At 45.9% G+C, this 19,974-nt stretch overlaps 1 protein-coding gene across 1 annotated transcript in view; it reads left to right on the top strand.

Annotated features, from left to right (window-relative positions):
* The window catches only part of NXPH3 (neurexophilin 3), a 178,349-nt gene that overhangs the window by 8,514 nt on the left and 149,861 nt on the right, over window positions 1-19,974 (top strand). The window lies entirely within an intron of this gene.

Raw genomic sequence — 19,974 nt, 5'->3', positions numbered from 1 at the left:
TGTGAGGAGCCTGGGGCACATCGATAGTGTGAGGAGCTTGGGGCACATGGATAGTGTGAAGAGCTTGGAGCACATGGATAGTGTGAGGAGCCTGGGGCACATGGATAGTGCGAAGAGCTTGTGAAACATAGATAGTGTGAGGCCCCTGGGCACATGGAAAGTGTGAAGAGCTTGGGGCACATGGGTAGTGTGAAGAGCATGGGGCACATGGATAGTGTGAAGAGCTTGGGGCACATGGGTAGTGTGAAGAGCATGGGGCACATGGATAGTGTGAAGAGCTTGGGGCACATGGGTAGTGTGAAGAGCATGGGGCACATGGGTAGCGTGAGGATCATGGGGCACATGGATAGTGTGAGGAGTCTGGGCACATGAACAGTGTAAGGATCCTTAGGCACATGGACAGTGTGAAGAGCTTGTAGCACATGGACAGTGTGAAGAGCTTGGGGCACGTGGATAGTGTGAGGAGCTTGGAGCACATGGACAGTGTGAAGAGCTTGGGGCACATGAACAGTGTGAAGAGCTTGGAGCACATGGACAGTGTGAAGAGCTTGGAGCACATGAACAGTGTGAAGAGCTTGGGGCACGTGGATAGTGTGAGGAGCTTGGGGCACGTGGATAGTGTGAGGAGCTTGGGGCTCATATAAACCGGGACATACAGTTACACCCCTCCCTCTCATGGTCCATCCCTCCTGTATCACTACCTCCGAAGCCCCTCTCCTCTGTCACGCAGCTCCCAGCCCCATCTCTTCAGTTCACTCTACATCTCAGCCCCATCCTTGTCCCCTCTGCCTCACTGCTTCATCTAGGTGGTTAGCAGTGGTTTACAATCACCTCTTACCAGTGCTTGAAATGGAAAAATAGAAGTGCAGGTACTGTGTACCAGAGTACCTACATGTTTCTAAGAAATGCCAGTACTCTCCAATTAAAAGTATTACATCATTCTTGAGAAGTGCCGGTACTCTCCCTCTTAAAATAAAAAAAGTGCTGGTACTCCGTACCGGACTGTACCGGCCCATTTAAAGCACTGCCTCTTCCTCCAATTCATGCCAGCGTCTCTTCTACCTTACATCAGTGTCTCTACCTCACACGCATCTCTTCTACCTCACATCTGTGGCCCCTCTATCCACCTCACCTCTCTGGTCCCTCTGCATCTCATCCATGACCCTCTACTTCACACGCATCTCCTTCTACCTCACATCTGTGGCCCCTCCATCTCACACATCTACCTCACCTCTCTGGTCCCTTTGCATCTCATCTGTTTCCCCTCTACCTCACATGCATCTCCTTCTACTTCACATCTGTGGCCCCTCTATCTCACACATCTACCTCACCTCTCTGCATCACATCCGTGTCCCCTCTACCTCACATGCATCTCCTACCTCACATCTGTGGCCCCTCTGCATCTCATCCGTGCGCCCTCTACCTCACACTTATCTCCTTCCTCACATCTGTGTCTCCTCTGGCCTACATTCATCTCCTTCTGCCCCACATCTGTGCTCCCTTTCTCTCAAATCCACCTCACATCTCTGGTCCCTCTACATCTCATCTGTGTCCCCTCTACCTCACATGCATCTCCTACCTCACCGATGCGTCTGCATCTCATATGTGCCCCCTCTACCTCACACACACACCCTTCCTCACATCTGTTGTCCTTCTGGATCTCATCCTTGTCCCCTCTACCTCACACACATCTCCTTCTACCTCACATCTGTGGCCCCTCTATCTCACACATCCACCTCACCTCTCTGGTCCCTCTGCATCTCATCCGTGTCCCCTCTACCTCACACGCATCTCCTTCTGCCTCACATCTGTGCCCCCTCTATCTCTCAAATCCACCTCACCTCTCTGGTCCCTTTGCATCTCGTCTGTGTTCTCTACCTCACACGCATCTCCTACCTCACATCTGTGGCCCCTCTGCATCTCATCTGTGTCCCTTGTACCTCACACATCTCCTTCTACCTCAGAGCTGTGATCCATCTGCATCTCATCCGTGCCCCCTCTACCTCACGCGCATCTCCTTCCTCACATTTTGTGGTCCAGCGGTGTCTCGCTTCCGTTTCCCTTTAAACTCCATGCACATCCTTCCTCGTATCTGTGGTCCCTCTGCATCTCATCGATGTCTCCTCTACCTCACATGCATTATCTTCCTAATACCTGTGCTGTGCCCCTGCTATCGCTCAAATCCACCTCACATCTCTGGTCTCTCTGCATTTTATCTGTGTCCCCTCTACCTCACACGCATCTCCATCCTCACATCTGTGGTCCCTCTGCATCTCATCTGTGTCCCCTCTACCTCCCATGCATCTCCTACCACACCTCTCTGGTCCCTCTGCATCTCATGTGCCCCCTCTATCTCACCCGCATCTCCTACCTCACCTCTCTTATCCTTCTGCATCTCATCTGTGTCCCTTCTACCTCACCCGCATCTCCTTCCTCACATCTGTGGTCCCGCTGCATCTCATCTGTGTCCTGCTCTACCTCAAATACATCTCCTACCTCACCTCTCTGGTCCCTCTGCATCTTATCTGTGTCCCCTCTACCTCACCTGCATCTCCTTCCTCACATCTGCGGTCCCCTGCATCTCATCTGTGTCCCTTCTACCTCACCCGCATCTCCTTCTGCCTCACATCTGTGCCCCCTCTATCTCTCAAATCCACCTCACCTCTATGGTCCCTCTGTATCTCATCTGTGTTCTTTACCTCACACTCATCTCCTACCTCACATCTGTGGTCCCCTGCATCTCATCGGTGTCCCCTCTACCTTACCCGTATCTCCTTCCTCACATCTGTGATCCCTCTGCAACTCATCTGTGGTCCCTCTACCTCACACACATCTCCTTTCTCACATCTGTAGTCCCTCTGCATCTCATTTGTGTCCCCTCTACCTCACACACATCTCCTTCTTCACATCTGTTGTCCCTCTGCATCTCATCTGTGTCTCCCCTACCTCACACACATCTCCTTCCTCACATCTGTGGTCCCTCTGTGTCTCATCTGTGTCCTCTCTACCTCACACACATCTTCTTCCTCACATGTGTGGTCCCTCTGCCTCTCATATGTGCCCCCTCTACCTCACACGCATCTCCTCCCTCACATCTGTGGTCCCTCTGCATCTCATCTGTGTCCTTTCTACCTCACACACATCTCCTTCCTCACATCTGTGGTCCCTCTGCATCTCATCTGTGTCCTTTCTACCTCACCCACATCTCCTTCTGCCTCACATCTGTGCCCCCTCTATCTCTCAAATCCACCTCACCTCTATGGTCCCTCTGTATCTCATCTGTGTTCTTTACCTCACACTCATCTCCTACCTCACATCTGTGGACCCCTGCATCTCATCGGTGTCCCCTCTACCTTACCCGTATCTCCTTCCTCACATCTGTGATCCCTCTGCAACTCATCTGTGGTCCCTCTACCTCACACACATCTCCTTTCTCACATCTGTAGTCCCTCTGCATCTCATTTGTGTCCCCTCTACCTCACACACATCTCCTTCTTCACATCTGTTGTCCCTCTGCATCTCATCTGTGTCTCCCCTACCTCACACACATCTCCTTCCTCACATCTGTAGTCCCTCTGCATCTCATTTGTGTCCCCTTTACCTCACACACATCTCCTTCTTCACATCCGTTGTGCATCTCATATGTGCCCCCTATACCTCACACACATCTCCTTCCTCATATCTGTGGTCCCTCTGCATCTCATCTGTGTCCCCCCTACCTCACACGCATCTCCTTCCTCACATCTGTGGTCCCTCTGCGTCTCATCTGTGTCCCCTCTACCTCACACACATCTCCTTCCTCACGTGTGTGGTACCTCTGCCTCTCATATGTGCCTCCTCTGCCTCACACGCATCTCCTTCCTCACATCTGTGGTCCCTCTGCATCTCATCTGTGTCCCCTCCACCTCACACATCTCCTTCCTCACATCTGTGGTCCCTCTGCATCTCATCTGTGTCCCCTCCACCTCACACACATCTCCTTCCTCACATCTGTGGTCCCTCTGCATCTCATCTGTGTCCCCTCCACCTCACACACATCTCCTTCCTCACATCTGTGGTGCCTCTGCATCTCACCCGTGTCCTCGCTATATCACAACTCCACTCTCCATTCCAAATCTGTGTCCCCTGTGTCTCACATTTATACCCACTCACAACGCCACATCCCTACATATAACGTCCACCCCCAAAGACAGATGTGGTCCAACAGAGATGCACCCCAGAGTAATTACGTCCAACCCTACGTTATGTGGCCTCTCCCATTTCTCGCCAGAGAAGTGATTTATTACCGGAAGCAGCGCCGCTTTACCATGAACCGCCGCGAGGCCATTGTCCTTTGCTGGGCGATATTCTGTCTCTCCAGACACTCTTCTTTGCTGCTTTCAGGGAAAATGATGGCCGTGGCCTGAGGGAGGCGCTCTAAGCATCCATCTAGTTTTGCTTTATTCTAGAGCATGCCAATCTAAATACAGGAAATAGTTGTTCAAATACCCAAAGTAGCACTTTGCCCCCGACTGTACATTATCACATGACGGAATATTCTAGTCGCTGTAGTCGTGATAGTACCATATTACACGAGGCAGCGCAATATTACCGGACGAGAGTAATATGTATTAGAAGAAAATGTAAATAATGTTCTGCACATTATTTGCTAATGTATTAGCTGAGGTAGTTCTTTTCTGCGCCAGTGCCGCATTATGTGAAGTAGAAGAACAATTCCTAACATAGTATATTACCCGGGATTGTAACATTATAACGAAGGAAAAACCAAAGTACTTGAAGTAGTACGATGATGCACAGGATATGGTAATATTAGATGATACACTGCCACATTGCCAAATGTAGTTGCATATTAACCATGGTAGAAGGCCACCGGATGTAGCAGTCTGAACACTGAAGACAACACAGATTTCTCGGCAGTGACGTCACACAGATGTGCCGGCAGTGACGTCACACAGATGTGCCGGCAGTGACGTCACACAGATTTACCGGCAGTGGCGTCACACACATTTACCGGCTGTGTCGACATACAGATTTACCTGTACACCCTAGGACGAGACATACCAGCTTTAAGTTAAATACCAGCAAAATGAAGCGTTCATTTTTAGCCCTACTGTGGTAAAAGGAAACCCCAGCCACCACTCCCCACTAATCCTTTACACCCCAACCAACACTCAGTACTGAAAGATGATGCCTCAGCCAACACTCACTATTAATACTGGTCACCTCAGCCAACATTCACCCCTGGTAGATGACACCCCAGCCAACATTCACCCCTGGTAGATGACACCTCAGCCAGCAATCACCCCACACCCCAGCCAACCCTGGCCACTAATAGATGGCACTCCAACAACACTCACCCAGTCATCTCTAATAGATGACACCCAACCTACACTCATCTCTAATAGATGACACCCACCCAACTCTCTTCTCTAATAGATGACGCCCACCCAACACTCATCTCTAATAGATGACACCCAACCAACACTCATCTCTAATAGATGACCCCTCCCAAAACTGTTCTCTAATAGATGACACCCAACCAACACTCACCTGTAATAGATGACACCCAACCAACACTCATCTCTAATAGATGACACCCACCCAACACTCGTCTCTAATAGATGACACCCAACCAACACTCATCTCTAATAGATGACACCCACCCAACACTCATCTCTAATAGATGACACCCAACCAACACTCATCTCTGATAGATGACACCCAACCAACCCTCATCTCTAATAGGTGACACCCACCCAACACTCGTCTCTAATAGATGACACCCAACCAACACTCATCTCTGATAAATGACACCCAACCAACACTCGTCTCTAATAGATGACACCCACCCAACACTCATCTCTGATAGATGACACCCAACCAACACTCATCTCTAATAGGTGACACCCACCCAACACTCGTCTCTAATAGATGACACCCAACCAACACTCACCTGTAATAGATGACACCCACCCAACACACATCTATAATAGATGACACCCAACCAACACTCACCTGTAATAGACGACACCCAACCAACACTCATCTCTAATAGATGACACCCACCCAACACTCGTCTCTAATAGATGACACCCAACCAACACTCACCTGTAATAGATGACACCCACCCAACACACATCTCTAATAGATGACACCCAACCAACACTCATCTCTGATAGATGACACCCAACCAACACTCATCTCTAATAGGTGACACCCACCCAACACTCGTCTCTAATAGATGACACCCAACCAACACTCATCTCTGATAAATAACACCCAACCAACACTCGTCTCTAATAGATGACACCCACCCAACACTCATCTCTGATAGATGACACCCAACCAACACTCATCTCTAATAGGTGACACCCACCCAACACTCGTCTCTAATAGATGACACCCAACCAACACTCATCTCTGATAAATGACACCCAACCAACACTCGTCTCTAATAGATGACACCCACCCAACACTCATCTCTGATAGATGACACCCAACCAACACTCATCTCTAATAGGTGACACCCACCCAACACTCGTCTCTAATAGATGACACCCAACCAACACTCATCTCTGATAAATGACACCCAACCAACACTCGTCTCTAATAGATGACACCCACCCAACACTCGTCTCTAATAGATGACACCCAACCAACACTCACCTGTAATAGATGACACCCACCCAACACACATCTATAATAGATGACACCCAACCAACACTCACCTGTAATAGATGACACCCAACCAACACTCATCTCTAATAGATGACACCCACCCAACACTCGTCTCTAATAGATGACACCCAACCAACACTCACCTGTAATAGATGACACCCACCCAACACACATCTCTAATAGATGACACCCAACCAACACTCATCTCTAATAGATGACACCCACCCAACCCTCATCTCTAATAGATGACATCCAAACAACACTCATCTCTAATAGATGACACCCAACCAACACTCATCTCTGATAGATGACACCCAACCAACACTCGTCTCTAATAGATGACACCCAATCAACACGCATCTATAATAGGTGACACCCACCCAACACTCGTCTCTAATAGATGACACCCAACCAACACTCATCTTCAATAGGTGACACCCACCCAACACTCGTCTCTAATAGATGACACCCAACCAACACTCACCTGTAATAGATGACACCCACCCAACACACATCTCTAATAGATGACACCCAACCAACACTCAACTCTAATAGATGACACCCAACCAACACTCACCTGTAATAGATGACACCCAACTAACATTCATCTCTGCTAGATGACACTCCAATGAACATTCACCTGTAATAGATGACATCCAGCCAACACTCGCCTGTAATAGTGACACCCAACCAACACTTGCCTGTAATAGATGAGACCCAACCAACAATCGCCTGTAATAGTGACAACCAACCAACAATCGCCCGTAATAGGTGACACCCAACCAACACTCTTCTCCCATTTATGCCCTGGACATGGGGTAACTTCGTACTCTTGCACTATTTTTGGGAGATCAAGCTTATTACTCTGTTTTTTTTCAATGTTGTGTCTGTCATTTATAAATGTGACTATTTTGCTAGTCATCTTCATGTAAAGCGCCCTGATACCCACTACAGTCACGTTCGCGCTATACAAAACATTATAAATAAAAATACAAAATAACTGGAAAGCACTTTGGGGCCTCGACAAGAGGTATGAAAGCGCTCTAAAAATGCTGCATTCAAACACAGTGCTCTTTGGGGTGTGATGTACTGAAGCTCTAGGATAGCTGCCAGAAATCTCCCTGCGCTGTGGGTCACAGACGTCAGTGCAAATTCCCACGGGAGCGCCGCTGTAAAATCCGCCATTTCATTCACCGAAAGCTGCTGACATGAGCGCGGCCTTTCTATTTCCACTCAGAACTGTTGCGTTTTGGCTGGGGTGATTTGTTGTTCAGATTATTCAAATGCTCTCTATGTCCGGGGCTCGAGTTCCTTTTTCAGGCCACAAAGAACAAAATGGTGAAAGTTTGCGAAGGTTTGGGTTTATGATTCACCTCTTGACCTGGGTGGAACTTCCTGTTGACCGGTGGTTACTAATTGTTTCTATTGGAGCTACCTGCTTATTACATTACCTTATTGTAACGCGTTTCCAGGCGAGTTGCATTGGCACACGGCCAAATATTCTGTGGTTCTGGGCAAGTGGCTTTATCTCCTGGTGCCTATCACTGTAAATGTGTTAATAACCGTGACGGAAAGAGACCTGGGCGGATCCGAATCTGTGTTCCCCCTCTCCAGTCCACATTGCCTTCCGGTTTAAGTAATCTGGTGTCAGTTCGGTCCAACAGCACTCTTGTATTATGCACAGCAGCTTACACTCCTGCATTAAAATGGTTTCTGTAAAGTGCTTCAGTGTGCTTTTGAGACCATTTTCCACTGTATAAAATACCTAATTAAAAAGACAATAAAAAGCCTAGTGTGGGAGAAAAACAGTCCTATTGTTTCCAACTGCATGTGTGAGGTGGAAATCGAGTATGCTGGTTTCATTTGGTATTTTTATTCCAGCAGTAAAATTTCCATTAATTTTCTCCTGCCCATGTGTAATTCAATGTCCAACTACCTATGTGCCACAAATGGATCCAGTGGCAATCAATTTCATATTTCCACCTAGAATTCCCTTTTCAGACAGAATTACGTTTAGGCACCCCTGCCTTGTATACCGGTGCTTCAAGGGAGTAGTATCAGCGTTAGCAAAGAGGGGGAAATATCTGAATTCCTGTCCCAGCAGGAATCCTTGGGGCATATTACCAAGCAATAGCGATAATTATCGCTATTGCTTGGTTACTTGCTTGGTTAGAGACAAAAATTTACCGCTGCGCTGCGGTGATTTTTTACCGCAAATAAACCTTGGTATTACCAATTTTTATCGCAAATGCGATAAAAATCGCCGCAATGCATGAATATCGCTGAAAAGTCAGCGATATTCATGCATTACCGAGCTAATGCTCTTAGCCATGTTATCCACCTCCCATTGGATAACATGGCTAAGAACTGCTCAGGGCAGGTGTTAGCTTTTGGAGATATTCGCGCTTAGCGCGAATATCTCGAAAAAGTTGGTAATAGGAGATAGAGATGTTAGCGACTGTTTTCAGTCGCTAACATCTTGGCACGCCCACTTTGCATATCATTAGTGATAAATATCACTGACATGCAAAGTGGGGCCCAAGATGGTCGCTATCTCCTACTAGCTGTCGCTAACCGGTGTTAGCGACAGCTAGGTAATAGGGAGATAATTTTATCTCCGCTTTCTTGGCTTTTAAAGCCAAAAAAAGCGGAGATAAACCCCCTTAATAATATGCCCCCTTATGCTATAACCAGATACCAGACTGGCTATAATGAAATGCCCTGACTCTGTCTCGGTGCATGATGCACGTACTGAGATGCATGCAGCGGTGTACACTGATTCTATGTTGTGCCATGAAGAGCAGAACACTGACAAAAGGGTGGGATTTCACCGGATCCCACCCTGCCCACGCTCAATGAAGCACCAGGGTCCAAAGCCCGCATTTAGAAATCAACCAGTAATTCCTTTTGTCTCAGTTCTGACCTAGCAGGGATTGAGTGTTGAAAGCTAAGGGAGCACATCTGGATTCCCACACGTGACCACCAGACTCAACAGCCCGTCAGGGGAAACAAAGATGCAGTCTGGGTGTCACTTCACCATACGGCAATGATATAAACTAAGCAAGGTTGTTACTTCATCAAGCTTTATGGTTTACATTGCACAGAATATTGTAGTACATGTGGGTCCCCATTCCCTATATGTCTGAGCTAGTGTCTCGAATGCTGAGAGTGGATGATGTAATAAAATGTTGGCGGGTGGTGTGGAGTGGAAGCTAAAAGATCTGGCCAATTAGAGAGGTCAGAGCCCTGACACACCTACCTGCTGTTGCTGTAGCCTTTGCCTTTCGTGAAATGAAGAACTTACCTCCTACCTCAGTGGCTCCAGACTATGACCTCAGCATTTTGGCGACATGTTAAACGACAGGCATGGAAATGCAGCAGGACTCTGGTGGCACCTGGGAGCCATTTCTGGCAGGGGATGAGGCCTGCCATGAGAGAGTGTGTGGGCCTGTTACCATGAAGGGACCACCAGCCCTGGAATCCACCGGCCAGTGGTGTCAACATTGCTGCTGGGTAAGGAGACCCCAGCGATGAGGCTGGGCAAGGGCCTGAAGTTACCTGAATTGAGTGGACAAGGTGCGTGGAGTAATCCCTGTCACTTGGCACAGCATCACTGTATAGGGCCACTGAGCGCTCTGAAGTAGTATGCATTCTAACTCCCACCCACCCGTCCCTTAATTTAGTAGATTGAAGGGGTGTGTTGCGGTAATGAGACATTGGACCATTGACATACACTTACACAATGGATGGGAGTCCGCCTTGCGCACTCCCTAAGCCAGCACTGAGGGGAGAGACGGAAAGCTCTCCGCAGGGAAATGGAGGCCACCGGCTGGGGAGGCTAGGGCGACAGGTACGAGCCTCCTGGGATCCTGGGCAGCCTGGTGGCCGAGGGGTGGGCCCTTGGAAATGGCGGACAAGGACTTGAGGGTTGGTGCCCACCACTCAGTGGGCGCAGGTGGGTTGCACCTGGCGTGGGGAACTCAGCCTGGGGAGATGCGAGCCAGAGGGCCCCTTGGTCCTGGGGGAAAGAAGAATTTTAATAATAAAAATGCAATTTTGATGAATGTTTAATGCAAAATTTGATAATGTTTATGTTTACCTGATCTTATCATTATCATGTTTATGATTGTTGTTATTCAACATGGCCCTTTTACACCCACCCTTTCTCAAAGTGTTTATTGCAAGGTGGGTGTGAGCGGGCGTGGAGCATGCTGGGGGATCCGGGCCCTAATGGCCTCTCAGGTCCTTGCGCATCTTGTTTTCATAGGGTGACCTCTGCAGTGTGGTTATTTTTACCTAGGAGTTTTGTCTTGGGTGGGGGCATGGATGGCATGGAAACTGTGACAGTGTGGTCTTGTGCTGGAGTACTGGGTCTAGTTAGGACTTGGAGATTTTGATAAAGGAAAAAGAGAGCGAGGACTATTTCTAAGGGCATGGATATAGAAATAAGCCCAGGTTATTTGAGTGTGAACTGTTTCCTGAAGTCCTGAGAAGATTTAAACAGCGTTTGCCTAGCATTATTCAAGGAAAAACTGGATCCTGATGTCCTAAGAAAATTTAAACAGCACTTTTTCTGAGATTTCTTCATTTAAGGTGAAAAGAATGGCTATCCAGTTATTTAATCTGAAAGGATATCTGGCATTCCAAATGAGTTCTGGTTCCCAATAACTGAGACATTCGTACGGTTAAAGAACAGTTTGCAAATGTTGTTTATTGGCAAGTGCCATATACATCTCCCTGGTAGTGCATGTGACGTGGTTAGTACGTTTTTTCATGTAGGAAAGAGAATTGCTTTGCGAATTTCAGTATTTGATGAACAAGCTGGTGATGTGAGTGCTTCATGTTGAAAGACAGGTCGTGGATTTGCCTCCTATAGGGTGAGTTGGTAGTATAGAATGAACATTTCCTTTCGACCTTGTATCTTTTGGTAGGATCTGGCCTGGTTAGCAGATTTGGGAGGAGGAGAGTAGTACCCATCTGCATGTTGTTGTATAGAGACTGGTTGAGCAGGTCCATGTTTTGCTGATCAGAGATATAGTAGTACCCCATTGCAGGAGAAGAGAGTGTAGTGCTGTTGTACGTGTCGATGTGAAGTGGTCAAAGAGCAGTATCCTGTTGCATGAGGTTGCAATGAAGAGTGTGATGTAGTGTGAGAAATTGGGTACCAGAAGTACGCTGTCTCATGGGGTTGCATGGGGAGTACCCCTTGGTGTGTGAAATTGGGAAAGAGTAGTACCCTGTCACGTGAAGTTGCATGAAGAATACCCTGTAGTGTGTAAGTGGGCAAGAGTGGTGCCCTGTCATGAGAGGAATGGGTAAGTGTAGTAACCTGAGGTGTTTTGGCTGGGAGCCACAAGTCCCACGTGTGTGCACTCGAGGACCACTCGTCATTCTGTATAGCTAGGAGGATGTGTCCGGTATAAGGTACTGGAGACCGAGTGCATTTGTGATTTTCCTCTGGTGCGTTCTATTAAGTTTGCATGTAATGGAGTTGGTCAGTGTTGTGTTTTAATGGTATTGTTCATTGTAGTTCTAATGTGTTGTAGGTGAGTACCTCTTTACCTGCTGATGTTGTCCGGTGACAATTGTTGTATTGCTGGACAGCCCTAGCGTTTGATTGTTGTGGTATCAATACGCGTTTATTATTTGTCTACTGGTGACTGTCATCAGTGTGTTTTGGAGATGTCCTAACGTTTTTTGAAGCAGTTTCCAGGGGACGTGGTGTAGGTAGGTGGATATCTGACTATATGGTTACCCCCACTTTTTGCCTGGTGTTTTGCTGGTTTTCAACTTAGTTGGCCTGGGACCCAGCTATTCAGGGCCCCAGTCTATCTGCTTTCTCTATAAAATGGACTCCATGTACTTTAGGTACATACCATATTGGTTACTGGGCCACCCATGTGAGCCCCTGTATAGTGTACCATAGGTACCCAGGGCAGAGGTGCACCCTAGGCCTACCAGGGGCTGCAGCATGTATTGTGACACTCCTGGTTTGCCTTCCAAACTGACACCACAGGTCTGTTCACACAGCCTGGGTAAGATGGTGTAATCACCCCTTACTTAGATATAGTATACCTATATCTATATATACATATAGACACATATACACCTATAAGTCACTCATATGGCAAGCCTTTACAATCCTGGAGGCAGAGTGCTTGGTTTTATGTGAGAGGGTGCCCTAACATGAGCTGAGCCCCTCTGCAGCTTTCGGAACCATCTCCTTATAGCTGTTCTATGATATAGCCATACCATATACTCTTAAGTGCATTATAATCCTCGCGGTTAATGCTAACTTTGGTTTGGCTTTATCAAAACATGTTGTGTAAGGTGTCAAACACTTTGGAATACTACCCCCCACCCCCTCCCCCCATGGGCAGTCCTGGCAGCGGGGGTAGCATTCCACCCTTCTAGAGGGAGAAGACATGTAGTTACTGGTTTACCTGGTTAAAGTTAAACAGAGCCTCAGCATCACAAAATGGATGCTGCTGCCACAGACACAAGTCTGACCTCCTGTTGCTGGACGACACTCCGGCAGGTGAGGCCTGGACAATAGGTTTCCTGTCCAGGGAGGTGCCAGCATCTCCCCAGACAGGCTTTAGTGTATTGGGGCAGGGAGGGCTGCATTCAGTGAATGCTTTCCAGACACTGCCTGGGGCACACAAGGTGCTCCCTGCATTTCCCAGTTCAAACTGGTTGCTGGGGCACTCTGCTGCAGCTCTGGAATGAAACTGGACAAAGGGAAAGGAGTGTAACCACCCCCTTCCCAGGTCCACCCATAGGAGGGACCTTAAGGGTAGTCCAGCCCCTAAACTTAGTATAAGTATAGGAGACCAGTCACTAGGACTTTGGATTACCCTGGACGAAACTTTGAAACATAAATCCTGGACCTTAGACATTCCATTTCGACTGGAAGATGGAAGACATCCCCCTTGTGGTCAAGGAGTGACCACCCTGCTCAAACAGGCACCAACAGCAAGTTTGCCGGTCTGCATTTTCGAGGCTCCTGCTGGATCCCGAAGAATCTGTGACACAGGAGATGGACTTCCAGACATCTCTGACCCTGACCTTCGCTCACAGCAAAGCTGAGACCCATGGCAGACACGAGAGACGTGGGAACAGAACTCCTGGACAGCCTGCATTTTTCAAGCTGCACTCACTTCATGAGGTAACTCGAAGTCGTGCAATGGGGTGCTTGAAGCCCTAGACCCGAGCACCATTTGCACGGAAGCTCAGAGGCCCCCACTCCACGAGTGACCCGTGGGCCCCGCTTTTGCATTTCAGCTTGATGTGTCTTCCCAGTTCCTAGTCTGTTGGCTAGTGAGCCCCTCGAAGACTTTCTTTTGAATCTAACCTGCTTTCCTAGGTGCTCCAGGCTTGCTCCAATTTCTCTGCAAAGAAGATGTTCCTCAGACCTTGCTGGTCTGCACCGAAGCCAATCTCAACATCCTGCATGGGTTGCATTTGCCAAGGCTTGTTTGGACCAGTATGGATACCGACACCGCAGTCAACTAGATCCTTTGTGGAACAGCTCGAATCCAGTTCCTGGTTGTCGTTGATGCCTCCTGGTATTCGTGGCTGAAGAGACAAACTTCATATCTTCACCTGAAATCACCCAACATCTGGTGGCCTCTTTCTTTTGCCGCCCTGGTCACTGGCAAGTGACCCAGACTCTGGCCCTTCTGCTTTCAGGTTCTACAGATCTTCAGTCCACCCTTGTATCCACCCGGACACTTGTCCTCTGGTCGCCTGCAGCACTTCTTTGCAGCTCTCCATTGAAAACGGCGACGAAACCCGACACGAAAAGACACCTATGCAGCCGGCTTCCCTGGGTGAGGTAACACGAGTACTCCGGTGTTCCCGTGGGTCTTGACTCTCGAAGTGTCCTAGTTTAAAAGGGTTCCATCGTAGTCCATCCGGAAGTTTCCTTAAATTGTATATTTGTAACTTCTACGTTTCCCATAGAAAGTCAATAGTAACCTGCGGCTGTGTTTAGACACTGCACGCGTCTCCCGTGGGCCTCCTACGTCCTAACCTTTGGTTGTTTAGAGTAGCCCCAGTGCTTCCACAGGCCCCAGGCCTGCTTTCTAATTCTCTTGTGGTTCTTATACCACTATTTTAGTATAAGGTTTGAGAGGCCCCTAGGGCATAACGTATACTGTGCAACTTATCGTATAGTAATGAGTAACTTGTATTGTACTTTTACCTCTGACCTCATAAAGAGTGCAGAGGGGTTGTGTTTAGAATAAATACATATGTATTTGATATATACCTTGTGTGGTGTCCTTTCATTTGGTACTCAAGGCATTATAATTGGTAAAACATCTTGCTTAATGTGTATCTGAAGTCTTAGCCTGATGACTGCTGGTCCGTGCTACCACTAGGATAGCTTTCTATAAGGTTGACTTTACAACCACCATCAATAAGCATCGATTAGACTGGTGCAAGGTGCCCACTAGAACTAGTCGACATCATATGCCAGGCTAACTTCTCATACGTGTTGGGAGGTTCAGACTAAGTGCTTTCTTTGGCCTGGCATTTGGGCTTGTTGGTTTGCCAGCTAGTGTGCCTGGGTGTTCAGTGTGTTGTGGTGCTGGGGTACAGTGCTGTGTTTGAATGTATAGGCAGTCTGTTGTCCTTGTAGGTATGGTTGGTTGCTTGTGTAAGAGGGACACGGTCTGAGGGTTTGTTGTGCTGTGTAGTTTAGTAATTTAAGGTGGCTGTTTGGGTCACTGTGTGCCAATGTTGCTGAGAGGACAGATTTTGTGTTGGAGTCTGGTAAGGGGAGTTTTGAGTTAAAGTGTTTTATGGTTCAACTTTCCGTTTTTGTTTTGTGTGTGCTTTGAATGTTCAATGTTTAGACTAAGGGGTAGCGGGGAGACACTTTGTTGAATGAAGCTAGTGGGTTCCATGTCCTGGCTGTCAAGTGACTGAACGTCCATGACTACATGTCCTGTGTGCATAAATGTGGTGGTTTGTGTGCAGACATATGTGGTAAGGCTGCATGTCCAAGGAGTGCGCAAGACTTGCACATTTAAACCATCGTGCAACCATGTTCTTGTCTCGTTTCTTTGTTTGACATGAGGTGCGGAGCCTTATGTCTTGACCTGTTGCATGGTTTCTGTCACTCCTGATTGTTATCTTGTGGGACTGCGGGAGCAGTGGAGAGCTGAATAGGGTGTGGCCTAGTGGATGTGTAAATTAGATATATTGGGGATTGACTGATTCTGAATGATTGGTCCTGTTTTTTATGCAGAGGAATAGCTGTATTTGCTTGGTTGTTTGTAGGAAAGGGAGGTGTATGTTATCCTATATGTTCCCATTCTCTGTATGTTTGAGCTAGTGTCTGAAATGCTACGAGTAAATGATGTAATAGAATGTTGGTGTGCTGTCTGGAGTTAAAGCTAGGAGACTGGGTAGTTGAAAGGAGGATGGAGCACTGACAGGACCTACCTTCTGTTGCTGTAACCTAAGGGTCTAACATGAAATAAAGAACTTAGGGGCATATGTAGGTAGGCGTTTGCGATTCACAAAGGCCGGACTTTGCAGAATTCCGGCTTTTGCAAATCGCAAACGGCGATTTGGTATGTAGGTGGCACATAGCAAAATAAGGAATAGCAAAAATTGCGATTCCTTATTTTGCTCAAGCATTTAAGGAATCGCAATTTTGCGATTCCTTAAATGCTATGTAGGGGTGCCATTAGAATAGCGATTTGGGCTTAAGGAATCGCAAAATACCACCTACTCCAAGTAGATGGCATTTTGCGATTTCCTTCCAAAATGATTTTTTTTTTATTTATTCAAAGTACCTTAAGGCATGTATGTGCACCACATGTACTTACAGGCACATTCCAGGGGCGCAACAGGTGTCCTTTGGACACCCTGGCACCCTTGGAATTGCGATTCTCAAATTGCGAATTTCTCATAGAAAATCGCAATTTGAGAATGTATCCCCATTTATTCCTATGGGCCTCTTGGCCCATAGGAAGGAATGGGACACTCGTTCCTCAATTGCGATTTACAATTTGCTAATAGCAATTAAGAAATTTTTAAGATTCGCAAAAAAATTGCGAATTTTTACCTACATTCCATTTTGCAATTCTCAAATAGCGATTCCTTAAAAATCGCTATTTGAGAATCGCAAAATGTGAATTACCTACATATACCTCATACCTCCTACCTGACTCCATACCCTTATATGCATACCCTGCCCTTTAACCTCAACAAATTCAACACTTTGAACCACTGGTTACACACAATGATCTGCAGTTAGCACTTTAACCCTTTAAATTAACCTCACCCCAGAGGTTACACATGGCCCTATGTAGCAAGTGCATTAACCACCTGAGCTGTTTTTCAAGCACTAAACCCAGAATCAAAAGTCGCAAACTATGTGGCATTTAACGACCACATTATGCAGCAGGACTGATTAAATAATAGGGTAAGAGAATACAAATTATGCAGTAAGAAAGGTTAAATTATGCAGCGTCCTATGCAATTAAAGGCAAATTATGCAACACATTCTGGAGCGCTGTTATCTAGCTAATTTGACATTTTTAACACATCGATGCAAAAGTGATGCCCGTGCTAAAAAACATCCTGACATTTCTTAAGAAAGCCATACCCATTCAGCAGATTCTATTTAAAATGTATTTCACCAGCAGTTGCTAGCATTGTCTTCCATGGCTGCACAGAACACCATTTCGCTATTTTTTTTATTAACACTGCTCTTTCTGCGTGAATAAAGCTTGGGGAGAATTTATGCAACGTTGCACCCAGAAGAAATCGAGTATAGATACTTAAACTAGCAGTAATAAAACACTAGGCTTTTTCTTTAATTAAGAAATTACTTTAAAGATCAGCATAGTACATTCCTATTAACTAAACCTCACAAGAAGACATTTGTGGAAGGTAAAAAAGATGTGTAAAGTTTGAAATTCTTCTAAATTAGTTCCTGTTTTAATATGTGCTGTCACAGAATAGTGTCTGAGATATAAATATTAATTTGTGTGTATAGTGGAACAAAACATTTTCTGACAAAAATTGAATCATTTTTGATTATAGCAATCAGCTGCTGAAAGGTCACAGTTAACTATTGCAAAATGTCAAATGGTGGGCTGCACTGTGTGCAGTGGTTTTAATATATTTTCATGATTTGAGCAAGACAACTTTTTTATTAACATCTGAAAGTTATGCAGGGGTTGCGGCATTACCTTACAAATGTGGTAAATTCATATTTTCGCCGAAAAAGCATGAAAGCATCGTGTTTTCCAGTGGCATGCCTCCAGTGGGGCGAGTCACCTGAAGCCCATCCTGGCTAAACCAAATGCCTTGCTCTGTCATGCCCCCGGGTGGTATTTCAAAGATGGGCACAACCGAGTTATGCCGCTTCTCCTTTCCCACCAATTTAATAGAAAAACAAGCAGCCCCTGTTAGATGAAGAATGACCTCTAAATAAAACCAAAATGTATGTCTTTCTGCTTCCACGGAAACCTAGTGTCAAATTAAACCAGGCCCAGGAAGTAAAATCTGATTTGCAGTCATTTGAAGTAAATGTATTTGCCTCATTGAGAAAATGTAACCGATCATACTGTGCCTTGTCTGAAATATTTGCGTTCATTAAGTCACTGGAGGCCACTGATAATATTTATATATACATTGAATGCCTCCCTACCTTCCCTTACATTTAACTTTACACAACAGAACTACATTAAATATTTTCTTTGAATCCGTGCAGTTTTCTTTCCGAAAATTGTTCGTTATATGTATTTTATAGTCGTGTGACTTGTGTGAATGTATCAGTTTGAATTTGCCTCATGTGACTGCCTTGTTCCTAGAAATATTTATTCCTCATTGTCACAGCTCCATCTTATAATATGTACTATTTTAGCTCTTGAAAGATATCAGTGGCCTGTACTATAAGACAAGAGATGTGAGGTGATATTTTTTATGTCAGAGAGGCAGATTCCGTAGCTGGAACATCTGGGCTTAGATTCTAGCATCCCCACTTCACAAACTCTGCAATCCTGGGCAAAATATTTTACAGCCCATGACTTCTTTTCCTACCCTGTACTTGTTGGGGAAACCTAGAAGAAATTCTATCCTCAGTAGACAATGTGTGATTTAAAATTTTACATATTTCCCCACAAGTTATCATTTTATGGACCCTTTACATAGTGCATATGAACAATTATCACTTGGGTCATTCATGGCCGTATTTTCCAGGCATTTGTTTATTACATCTTTCTTAATTCATTTTTAGAAAAAACGAATTGTAATAAATGACTTTCTGGTGACGTCTGTTTCACGGCCTTTAGTCCTGGGCCTTAGTTCTGACCCTAAGTCTTGTGTAATGAGCAAAATTGATGCTAACCGAAAGCTCAATCTACAAGTCTTTGCAGTAGTGTTGCCTTGCTCCAATACCCTCTGTAGATGTAAAACGTTTCTACTCGGGTGAAGCTTTGAGGCCAGGAAGTCAGTGATGGCTTCCACTATAGGTACACCATTAGACTAATGCAACCCATTGCACAGGATTCTTCCAAAGAAGCCGCTGAATAGAGTGCAAAAACAAATGGTAAAGCAGGGCTTGGTATTTACGGGCTACACAATAGGCATCAGTCAAATTCTCATTAGGTGCACTCTGTTTGCTCTCTGTTCAAAACAGAATTATTATCACAAGTCTATGCTTAAAACCTAAATGTGCCCATGAACATGCACCTAACTTCCATACATCTTGCCTAAAGAGGTAGAAACCACCCCCGGAGCTTTGCTTGTCCAAAGCCAATCTTCTGGTCGTTCCTCTAATTCATAATTCCACTGCCAGAGATAAAGCCCTCCCTTACTTTGCCTTCCCATCAATGAAACCTTCTCCCTTTAGACCAAAGGTCTATCACCATTCCTTCCTGTTTAAATACACAAACTGAAGGCACACCTTTTATCTTCATAAACACCTCTCATTTCAATCAGTTAGATGTCGAGGTAGCTTCAAGAGCCCTTTGGGCGTACGTAGCGCTTCGTAAATGCTACATAACAGAACTTTGGTCATTTATGGCAATATTTTTCGGGCTTTTTTATTAAATCTTTATAAACTGTACTCTAGAAATCATGGAATGTAATACATGAGTCTCAATTAAGTAATTTCATCTAATGTAACAAATTGATGCACATAGAAATGTCAATAACAGTGTTTGCAAACAAAAAAATAGAAATATCAAAGAGAAATGTACTTAAAAAAATTTTTTATTATCATATATTTACAAATTATCTGTTGCGTGACTTAAGTGATGGTTTGTTTGC

Source organism: Lissotriton vulgaris, chromosome 5, assembly GCF_964263255.1.
Source record: "Lissotriton vulgaris chromosome 5, aLisVul1.2, whole genome shotgun sequence".
Lineage (NCBI taxonomy): Eukaryota > Metazoa > Chordata > Amphibia > Caudata > Salamandridae > Lissotriton > Lissotriton vulgaris.
Note: the sequence above shows the minus strand (reverse complement) of the source record. Positions and strands in the feature narration are given on the sequence as shown.